General features: G+C 49.2%; 1 protein-coding gene across 2 annotated transcripts in view; it reads left to right on the top strand.

Moving 5' to 3' along the window:
* The first annotated feature begins 7118 nt into the window (after positions 1-7118).
* SPATA13 (spermatogenesis associated 13) overlaps positions 7119-11363 on the top strand; it is a 126283-nt gene continuing 122038 nt past the window's right edge. The window contains exon 1 of one of the 2 annotated variants that reach the window (XM_012736834.3): positions 7119-7312. The gene's annotated coding sequence lies outside the window, so the exon portion shown is untranslated. The remainder of the gene's footprint in view (positions 7313-11363) is intronic. The other variant, XM_076009545.1, reaches the window with a different exon arrangement.

The following is an 11363-nucleotide window of genomic DNA, read 5'->3' as shown; positions in this document are numbered from 1 at the left end:
TTACCAATTTCATCCTGAGACATGTTCAGGGAGCAGTGTGCATATCTCAAACAATGCAATAAATCCGAGAAGGTGCCAGAACCCCGGTGTTTCTAGATTTTCTGTCTAAGGACTGCTCTAGTTGAATCTGGCCAGGTGTATGCCTTTACCACTGTTTTCTTAAACTCTCATGCATACGGTTTCATTTTTATAGTTCATTTCCCATAGCACGTCCATTTATTCATCCTCCCTTGCTACCCGGGTCCAGAGGCTTACCGTGAATATTCCTCAGTGAATGTTCCGGTCTGTCACGTTACTGCGGTATCATTGTCTCCTTAACCTGCTCCTCGCTGTCCGCAGGCTGCGTACGAATGAACGGTGGGTCGTCTTGTTCAGGCTCATCTGTCCTCCTGCACTTCTGGAGTCAGTGGGGGAAAAAAGAATTAACTCGGGCTTTAAAATGGGAGAGTTTGGGCAGAGCTGAAATTTAAAACTGGTCACATGATCCGCCTCAAACTATGGTCGTGGAATATGGTAGTTATCAGGAGTTTGCTTAGGATTTTGGAGCTGAAAAGAATTATTGTTTTAACATGAGACATAAAAATCGGGCAGAAAGAACTGGCAGCCTGCCTAGACTGTTAGATGCCTATTTGCAGGAACTGGTCTCTATTTTTTAAGTGTATATTATATTTATTAAATTTTTCATTATTATACTTTTAAGCATGTAACAGTAACTAATAGTGTATTATCATTATTATTATTACTATTATTTTTATTTGCTAAATACCTAGTACCCACTATGGATCTAGTGTTGTGGAAGCTCCCAAAATAAACAAATAAAGTTAAAAAAAAATACTGCTTTCAAGGGGCACATAATCTCTTCAAATGACACTACAACAGAGGTTTGTTTGCAGTCTTAGGGCTCCACCAAGTATGAAGCATGTAATGCTTCCCTGGGAAGTCAGGGAAGGCTTCCAAGAAGTGAACTTGGGTGAGTCTTGGCAAAACCCTGGAGTCCACGAGGAGGACATGGGCTCTGTGTGCATACCCTCCGCAGCTGTTTTTATTGCATGCTCTTTCAGGCCAGGCTCAATTCTTTACATAGATCATCTCATGTAATCCTCCCCCTGCCCCCGCAATGCAGGGCAGACATTATTATTTCTACGTCACAGATGAAGAAACTAAGGTTCCAAGTAACTTGCTCATGGCCGCCCAGCCAGCAAAAGGTGAAAGGAGGATTCTGTGTAAACCCTGCCTGCCTCTGCTGCTGCCTGAGTCCCAGGGGACAGATCTGTCCCTAAAGAGCATTAGGGCCCACTATGTACTGGTGACAGAGTCCAAGGGAGAAAACAAAAATTGATAGACAAGGATATCAATCGTGAAAATTTAATAAAGAAGGCAGGACTTTAGGAGTTACTTGATGAAAGCCAAGAGGAAGACTGCTCGTGGAGGACTGCTCTGGAGAGCCCTCCTCTCCAGCGCTAGTCCAGGCACCATCGGACCCCAGGTTCATTGTGTAAAGAGGGGCCAGGGAAGGGGGCAGCTCACAGGGCTTTCAGAACCACGCTGGGGCCAGTCAGTTGCAGAGACAGCTCCTTCCCCCCAAATCCCAACGGCTTTGTGCAACTTCTGGCCTACAGATTAGAAAGCTAGGGACTTTGTTTTTTTAAAATTATGGTAAAATACACATAAGATTTACCATCATAACCTTTTGTGGTTTTTTTTTTTTTGAGACAGAGTCTCACTCTGTTGCCCTGAGTAGAGTGCCGTGGCGTCAGCCTAGCTCACGGCAACCTCAGATTCCTGGGCTCAAGTGATCCTCCTGCCTCGGCCTCCTAGGTAGCTAGGACTACAGGGGAGGGCCACGATGCCTGGTTAATTTCTCTATTTTTAGCAGAGACAGGGGTCTCCCTCTTGCTCAGGCTGGTCTCAAACTCCTGAGCTCAAGCAATCCTCCCGTCTCAGCCTCCCAGAGTGCTAGGATCACAGGCATGAGCCACTGTGCCTGGCCACCATCTTAACCATTTTTAAATGTTCACTTCAGTGGCATTAAGTACAGTCACATTGTGTAAATACCAGCCCCATCTACCAACTGAACTCTTTTCATATTGCAAAACTGAAATTCTGTACTCATTAAGCAGTAACTGCCCACTCCCCCACTCCCAACCCCTGGTGATCACCATTCTACTTTCTGTCTCTATGGATCTGACTACCTAGGAATCTCATGTAAGTGGAATCACATAGCATTTGTCCTTTTGCGACCATCTTACTTCACCTAGCAAAATGTCCTCAAGGTTCACCCATGTCGTAGCATGTGTAGGATTTCCCTTCCTTTTCAAGGCTAAATAATATTCCATTGTAGGGACAGGCCACATCTTATTTAACCGATGCACCCCCTGATGGACACTTAGGTTGCTCTCACCGTATAGCTATCGCGAGCCATGCTGCTGTGAACGCGGGTGTGTAGGTAGCCGTTTGAGTCCCTGCTTTCTATTCTTTTGTGTGTATGCCCAGAGGTGGAATTGCTGGATCATAAGGTAATTCCATTTTTTAATTTCTTGAGGAATCATCATACCTGTTTCTTGTAGTGACTGTGGGCTCCCTGCCCATCCACATTCCCTCCAAACCCAGCTGTGACGGCGTCCCTGTCTGTGAGCTACAGGGAGGCACTGCAGACGGTGCGCTGGACTCCGCACTCTCTGGTCCCATTGGGCTCCATGCCCCATTTCTGGGCAAAAGGCAGGGGGAATGCTTTCCTCTCTCTGCCTAAATTAATTAGACCCTCCCCCTCCCCCAAAGAGATACTTATGTGCTAAGATAATCTGATAAATGTCAAACCTGATTCTATCATCCTAGGAAGCTTCAAATTAAAAACAAGTCTGCTCTAATAAACCATAGAATAAAGGATGGCAAACCCTCCTTATCCATTCTAATCAAAAGTGACAGCCACCATTTATTGAGCATTTGACCACATGCCAGGCAGGGAGCTAGGACTTCACATACGTTATCACACTCAATCTTTACCACAGTGCATTGCAGATAAGGAGCCGGTTGTAGCCAGGTTAAGTAATTTTCCGGAAACCACAGGGCTGGAGAGTGGAAGAGGCTCTGGCTCTCTTGCTCTCTTGGGAATTGTCTTATGCTCCAGGGGCAGTTGTGGGCCCCTTTCTTCCCCTCCCACCTTCACAACCAAATACAATGCTGGGGACTGAGAGAGGAAGATAAAAATATCAGTGATAATACTGTCAGTTGGAAAATGTGTGCACAATTCATGCTCATAATTCCTTGGTCCCCGGGCCAAATCTGGACCTTTAGTGACTTCCCAGGTGAAAGTCTTGTGTGTGGCGTGCAGACACTGACCCCAGATTGCTCCTTGCAGTAGTCCTGGTGGAAAGGTTAAAAAAAGAGAGTGAATCCTCTCTGCTGTTAATACATTAGGTTCGTCCACCAAGCAATCTTGCCAATGGATTTCTGCAACCAGTCAAGTAACTCTTCTTCTACAGAAGGTGGGGCAGAAGCCAGAAGGGTTACTTTGTAGCAGCTCTTCAAAGAAAAAGCTTAAAATGAGGAAAAAGGAGTTTCCTCTTCCCTTGTCCCTTCTGAAAAACCCCTGGCGAATGGGACTTTCAGCAGATGGAACACAGCAACGCTTCTTTGGAACCCTGGGGAAGCTCACAGCACCGTTTATTTCAGAGTGTTTAAAAAACAGGAGCGTGAGATCAAATCCTGGCTCCACTCATTACTAGCCGTTAGACCTGAGATCATTCTTTCTACCTCTTTGAACTTCATTTTCCACCTATAAGATGTGAAAGATCACAGTCCTGCAGAGGTTGCTTTGAGGCTTTAAGGAGATAGTGAATGTAAAGGACATGGCATGTGAAGTCCTGAATAAACACTAAGGGAAAGACACATTCTGATTTCATAGATGTCATGTGAAAAAAAGGAAAAGCACTTCACACTTGTTAAAACGAGGTTGTTTCTATCCCTGGACTCTGTCCTGCAGAACGGGGCAGTGTTGTTATAATGAATCTCAGGTGAAAGTTTGGCATTGGCTACTAGCAGATTCAGCTGCCGGTCAGTGTTGAGTACCAGCTGATCAAGGCAAAAGGCCAGAGACCCTTGGAGGTTTCCCACTTGTGAGGAACAACAGAATGCAGATGTCAGCCTTGTTTGCAAGGCTGTGAGCCATGGCGGGCAATGTGGGCAGAGAGAGCCGCTACAGGGGACTTAGGTTTTAAACTTAGAAGTCACATTGTGGTTCCTGGTACAATGATAGAAATAGAAGGATATTTAGGTATCTTTGGTCTTAATCTCTCATTGAACAAATTAGAAAAGTGAGGATTAGAGAGGGTAGGTGATCTACCCACATGACACAGAGCCGGTGATGGAGCTGGTGTTAGAGTGCCCAGTCACTCCATGTCAGATCAATGAATTTTCTCTCCAACCATCCTGCCTGCCTCTAAAAGGTTTACAATCTGAACCCAGAAATAGCTTTTATCCCAGGAGCTCAAGGTTTCCACTGAAAAATGTAGCTTTTAGAGGACAGGAACTAACAATTACCAAGCACTTGAACCCGCTAGGATGATACCTTGAGTCTTATGTGGGCTAAAGTTTTAATTCTACAGTTGATGCAGAGATAGGGTACCACTGTCATCTGTTCATTTAAGAGGAAGCGGAAACTCAGGAAGGTACTGGCTTGCCCAGGGTCACACAAGGTTTCAAGGAAGCAGGATGCCTTTAGGCCAAGTCTTGTATTTTTTAATTTTTTTGAGACAGAGTCTCACTCTGTTGCCCCGGCTAGAGTGCCGTGGCATCAGCCCAGCTCACAGCAACCTCAAACTCCTGGGCTCAAGCGATCCTCCTGCCTCAGCCTCCCGAGTAGCTGGGACTACAGGCATGCGCCACCATGCCCGGCTAATTTTTTCTATATAATTTTTTTTAGGATTCTACAGAAATCCATTTATCTGGCCAGATGGTGGCTTACACCTGTAATCCTAGCACTCTGGGAGGTGAGGCAGGAGGATCGCTCAATATCAGGAGTTTGAGATGAGCCTGAGCCTGAGCGAGAGCAAGACCCTGTCTCTACTAAAAATAGAAAGAAAGAATAGAAAGAAAAAAAATAGAAAGAAAAAATAGCGTTAGCTGCACAACTAAAAATATATAGAAAAATTAGCCGGGCATGGTGGCGCATGCCTGTAGTCCCAGCTACTTGGGAGGCTGAGGCAGGAGGATCGCTGGAGCCCAGGAGTTGGAGGTTGCTGTGAGCTAGGCTGATGACGGCATTCACTCTAGCCTGGGCAACAGAGTGAGACTCACTCTCAAAAAAAAAGGCAATCCATTTATGTATCTGAGGGCCAGGCTTATTTTCCCAAGGACATGGTTTCAAGGACAGTGTTTTCTTCACTAGAAAAAGGATTGCATGTAAATTTTAATAGTGGCTTCCAAGCAGGCAACAGTATTCTTTTGAAACACAGATTTTTGTTAGATAAAAATCAAAATGTGCTCCTCAGATTTGTGCTAATTCTAAATAGATAATAAAAATCCCTCATTTTAGTCCTTGATATTCTGTTTAAATAATACTAAAATAGATTTCATTGTAACATTTATGAGTGCTTCATGCGGATTTTGTTAAAGTTATGTAAAGTAGAAATAAAATGGAATATTCAATGATATCAGCCTTTCATTCTGTTTCTAAAATTTTCCAAGGTTTAGTTTTTATAACATTTTTTTTCTATTCTAAAAATATATGCTCATTGTCAAACATTTGGGAAATTTCAATAAAAATTCAAAGAAAATAAAATTTGCCCATATTTCTACCAGCCAGAGATAATTACCATGAATATTTTGGTGTGTTTTATAGACTTTATTTTTTAGAGCAGTTTTAGGTTTACAGAAAAACCGAACGGAAAGTACACAGTGTTCTGATCCACTCCCTCACGCCCCCTCCCTCCACACAGTTTTTCATATTATTTACATCTTTTATTAGTGTGGTACATTTGTCACAACTAATGAGCCAATATTGACACACGGTGATAAACTGAAGTCCATAACTTAGGAGGTTCACACTGTGTTATATGGTCTAGGGATTTTGACAAATGCATAATGATAGGTACCCAACATTATGGTATCATACAGGGTAGTTTTTCAATATCTGAAAAGCAAATATAAAATTAATTTTGACTTTTCATTGCGTAATATAATTTTATACATTCTTTAGTTTCAAAATAGTGGGCTTTGTTCTTCTTTGGTTGTAGCACATGCTTATAATAGTATGGTGGCATAGAATAACCACCGAAGAAAGGAATCATCTAAAAAACTGCACTTTCTAAAGGGGTGCATCTGTGTTCATAGTTCCATTAGGTGCTTGTCGGGAAACATCGTGGAACACGCGGGCGCAGACCCCAGCGCAGAAGGGTTTGCTTGCCCTCCGTGGGTTTCGTGTGAATCAGCGGTTACACCTGGAGCACAGCAGCAAGGTGACAGTCCTTGCAGTGGGGTCGCTGAAATCAAGTCCGCGGAAAACTTGCCCTAGGCCCTGGGGAAACCAGCAGGTTTGAAAATCCTCACCTCGCGTTTTCCTTGGCTGGGAGCGCAGCCCCAGGGCCTTCTCCCCGAGTGCACTCCTAGCCCGGGGGTGGGGAGGGGGTGGGGGGGTGGGGGGGAGTGCGCAGTTGGGGGCGGTTGCCCAGGCAACGCGGCGGCTCCTCCCGCTCCGGGAGAGGCTGGGGGAAGAACCCGGTGCGCCCGGGGTGTCGCGGGGACCCAGGCCGAGGTCGGTGGTGCGGGGGCGCGGCTTGGGTGGCTGGCGGGAGCTGGGCTGGGGTGGTGGTGTGGCTGAGGGGAGTAGGAACCCCACTGGGGTTGTGGGAGCGGGCCAGGGGCGAGGCGGACGGGGGTAACCTGGTGGGCGGTGGGAGTGGGGGTGGGGAGCGGCTGCAGAGTTGGTGGGGGAGAGCTGGGCCGGGGGCGTGGTCTTGGTGGGTGGAGCCGCCAGGGGCGTGGCCTGACCGGGGGGGGGCGGCACGGGGCGTGGCCTTGCTGGGGGGCCGGCACGGGGCGTGGCCTTGCTGGGGGGGCCGGCACGGGGCGTGGCCTGGGGTATAAGTGGCGGCGCCGGGCCGGGGGCGTGGCCTGGCGGGCCCGCGGCGGCGTGGGCGGGGAGCCTGTTCCCCGCTTTCTCCGGCGGCGGCCCGGGCTGCACCCAGCTCCGACCCGAGCCCGCGGAGCCCAGCTCCTCTGGGAGCGCGGCGCGCTAGGGGCGCAGCCGGCTCTGGGGCGCAGGGACGCCCTGGACCCCTGACCTGGGAGGCTCCGCCGAGGGGAGCCGCGCGAGGTGAGGCTGCGCCGGGGGCGCGGGGTGCGGGCTGTGCCATAGACACCGGGGAGGAACTGAGCCCTGATCGCCGGCTCCGTGGCTGTAGGACGTCCCCCGGGTTCTTGGAACGCGCGGGGCCGCTCACCTGTTGGGTCTCCGTGTGCGCTCCCTGCCCGGCCGAGTTGCTGGCGCCTCCCGCCCGCCCGCAGCCTTACCTCGGGGGAGGCGTGCGTGCGGTGTGCTTTCGGAGCCCGCTTCCAGCCGGTCGTCGGGGAGATTACCCTGAAACTTTACCCGCGCTCCCGACTGGCCGGGCCTGGCCCGTGCGGTTGCCCGGGGAGGCGAACAAAGGTCGGGGAGCCTGGGGGCAGCCGGAGCCTCCCCCAGTCACGCTCGGCTCCGTCCCGCCGCGTGACGCCGCATCCAGAGGACCCAGGCGGGTGCAGTTGGAGAACTTGGCTTAGAAAACAAGTTTCTCACCAGGTGCTAGGTGCGTCTCACTCCAGCAGAAAGGCGCTGGGACCCGGCGTCTCCCGACTGCAGGGAGTGAGTTGGCTGAGCTGGCTCGGTCCCATTCCTGTTCGGGAGGTGGGGAAATCTGTACACCAGCCCCGGGAAGAGAGAAGCCCGCGGTGCTGCTGGTGTCAGAGGGAGCTCAGGTGGCCTGTGCTGGCGGGCCACCCGTCTGACTGTGCAGAGTTACGGAGCTTGAGCAAATTGTCCCTCCCTCCATGTGCAAAAAACCAAACCAGAGCAAGCAAACAAAATCTTCTTGGTCAGTTGCTTCCCAGCATTGGATGATGATGTTGATAAATAGAATAATAATTTGAATTTATTCAGTGCTCATTACCAAGGCTCCCTCTTATATTATCCACCTTCCACAAGGTTTTCTGGGCACCGCACCTCATTTTCTCTTGCCTAGTGTTTTCCTCTCTATTAACTCCTCCAGATCTCCCGGTTCTTTGCACTCTTTTATTCCACGTGCTAACAGCAGAAATTTCACTCCATTTCCACCCCACCCCCAACACCTTTCCCAGCAAATTCTTCTTTTAGGTTTAATCCCTTCCTCCCAGTCTTCCAAACTTCCTCACTGCATTGTTCTCAGGTGCCTGTTAATTATGCACCCCTCCATGTGCTGCAGGCCCTTGTCCCCCACCTCCCTCATTCTTTAGAGTTTTATGTGGCTGTTTCCTATCATCCAGTATTCTAATTTTCATCTACCTCCTTTAGCCCTAGACTTGCCGTCTGTCTACCTCCCCCGCCAGGTCTGTGCCATCCTTCTTTATTTGTGCTCCTGTGCATGTGCAGGCTTCTTCCTTGTTCTCCGAGTTTTTCCCACAGGGTGCTTTCTCCCCTTGTCCCTACTTCTCCCTAACAGGTGCTTTCCCCAGCCACAGCCTGTGGCCGCCTGCACAGCACACCTGGTCTCAGGTCCTTGGGTGGTTTTCAATACTCCATCAGCATCCCTGGGTTCCTTGTCCTGTTTCCAAGCAGCCCTCCATGGCTTTGCAGACATCACCCACCGTACCCCCCCAGAAGGTCTGGGAGCGTGGGGTGGAGAGGGGGTGTGGGGTGTGGGGTGGAGAGGCAGGGCGTGGCTGCACTTCTGCAGGAGTGCTCTGGATTTCCAGACCTTTGCATCTGGGGCTGCTTCTGCTTGTTTGTTTTCTTACCGAGGTAGTATGGAAGTAGCACCTTATACATAGTTCTTAAAAATTGTTGACGTTGATAGTAGGTAGCGTTTGTCAAACTGAGTGTGTGCTGGGCGCTGTTCCCAGGGCTTCACTTGCAGCAGCAGTCATTTAAAATCCTCCTCACATCCCTGTGATGTCAGGTCTAGTGCTCTCCCCATTTTACAGATGAGAAAAGGGAGGCTCAGAGAAGGTAATCACAGGCGGGTTTCTCACGGCCATGTCTTGATGGAGGCCCTCTTCTCACCAGGTGGTGGAGTTTCCTTGCCATGTGACCTCTAGAACTCAGATGTGCCTGGAGTTCAGCTTTGGAATTGAGGTCATTATTTGACATGTTTTATTTAGTCTGCAATGGACACCAGTCGAGGGCACACACTCTATACCTGTAGGGCAGCGCACGGGGAAAACCTAATGCCTTATGCACCTCGGAAAGCCCGGACAGTGCCCAGGGTGTCAGCTCTGCCTCGTGCTCAGCCTGCTGACCCTCAGCAACAGGAATCCCTGAAGAAAGAGGCACAAAGAAGACCATTGCCAGCTGTCACCTCATGTACATGGACAGTTCCGTTTCACTTTAGCTGGACAGAACTTTTTGGTCCCTGACAGCCATGTGACTTTGCGAGGCTTGTTCATATCCATTTCATTATGTAATTTTAAGGCCTTGCTCAAACATTTCTTTGTTAGTCTTCACTTTCCTAGGAGTTGGAGGCAGTCGTTTCTATTTTACAGCAAAAAAGTAGAAGTAGAATATACACTTTGATAGCTGGAAGGGACCTTACATCCCACAGATGAGGAAACCAGGGCCCAGAGAAATAAAATCAGGTATCCAAGGGAAAGAAAGCATCAGCACGGTAGTGCTGGCCCTGGGACCCCGGTCTTTGGACCTCTGGTCCTGGGCTTAATGCCTGGCCTCATAGTTTGGTGGGTTGATCTCTCTGCTTGCTGCTGAAAGCAGCCAAGCTTCTTCCTGTTCCCCTGTGCTAAGAGGCATTTGAAGGATTCACTTAGAATGGAGCTCATCAGTGCTTTTCTTTTTTCCTTTTTGTTTGAAAGCTAAGCGTATTAAAAATGTTTGCTTATGAGGCATGTAATGACATAAATGGCATCATAACGTCGCAGAAGCATAAATTCAAATGTTTTAGAAAGAACTGTTATTGTTTCCAAAACAGCAGGAAGGAACACCAAAGGTACATGGCTTTCTAGGGGGAAACCATATAATATATGGCACTTTGAAAATCAGTAACTGGAATGTTTAATTGTATTTTGCATTTGCAGAGAGGAATGTGGGAGTACAAAGTGCTTATGTGATTTTCTTCATCTCTGCGTAGCAAGTAAAACAGCAGTGGAGGGGAGTGTGGAATAGTTGCTGTTTCTGTGTTGGCTCCCCTGTGCCCAGGCGGTTGCCTGGACTCCCACTGGGTCCTCCTGGCGCTGCCTCTGCCCCCTTCCCAGTTAATCCCTTTCCTGGCCCCTCAGGGAGCCTGGAGCGTATTATTCACTCATGATGCTCAGCTTTTTCCATGTCGGCCCATCTTGAGAAAATTAAGCCCTGGTGCCCTAACATATGTGCTGTATGCAATGCCTTCACTTCTCTCCTACCCTTCTACAAGGAGATGGGTGATCCTGTCCCATCCTCAGGAGAAGGGAGGAAGCGTTTGCATAAGTCATCCTCTGTGTTCTGTGATGCAGATGAGGATTGTTGGAACTGAATAGCAAACTAAGTTTCTCTGTTCCCTAAAGGAAAGGGAGGTTCAGGGAGGCTGTTGTGGCCTAAGCCCCATGGTAAGTGGCAAGACTGAGATTCAAACCCAGGGCTGCTGGGCTTGGCGATCCATGTGCATCCTTTTACGGATCTATCTTCTCCATAGCTGGTAACTCCCTGGGGCAGAAATGGCATCACAGGTCCTTTCACAAAGCAGGGGGTTCCTGCTTGCTGAGCTGAAGGTAAAGCTGGACAGGAGGGGCCAGGAGGGACCAGGGACCAGGGGACGAGAGCCTGAGAGCTCAGAGGAGTTCCAGGTCCAGTCCTGGCTCTCCCAGGGGTGTGGCTGATGCTCGCTGTGCCCACAGGAGCCCCGGGGAGCTGTGGCAACTCCGCCCAGTGTGAAGGGAATGGTGTGTGTTTTCTTCTACATAGATGCGTGGTTGTGGCAATTTGCTGTGGTCAGGATGTCAACTTTTGTGGACACAGGTAATGACCCATGTTGTTCCATTGTGTTCTAATGTCCTGGACGTAGGACCGTTACCTCTAACAGGACCTTAAAGGACCTGCTTCCCTGGTCAGCAGTCACCTCTGCGCATTTCCTTAGAGCAGGGCCACTCTGGCTCTGTGGGACACATGCGAGCTCGTGCACTGTAATTTTAGGGACCATGCACCTTCC

This window comes from Microcebus murinus, chromosome 13 (genome assembly GCF_040939455.1).
Source record: "Microcebus murinus isolate Inina chromosome 13, M.murinus_Inina_mat1.0, whole genome shotgun sequence".
In the NCBI taxonomy this organism is placed as follows: Eukaryota; Metazoa; Chordata; class Mammalia; order Primates; family Cheirogaleidae; genus Microcebus; species Microcebus murinus.
The sequence above is the reverse complement of the archived record's forward strand: the minus strand, read 5'-3'. Positions and strand labels throughout refer to the sequence as shown.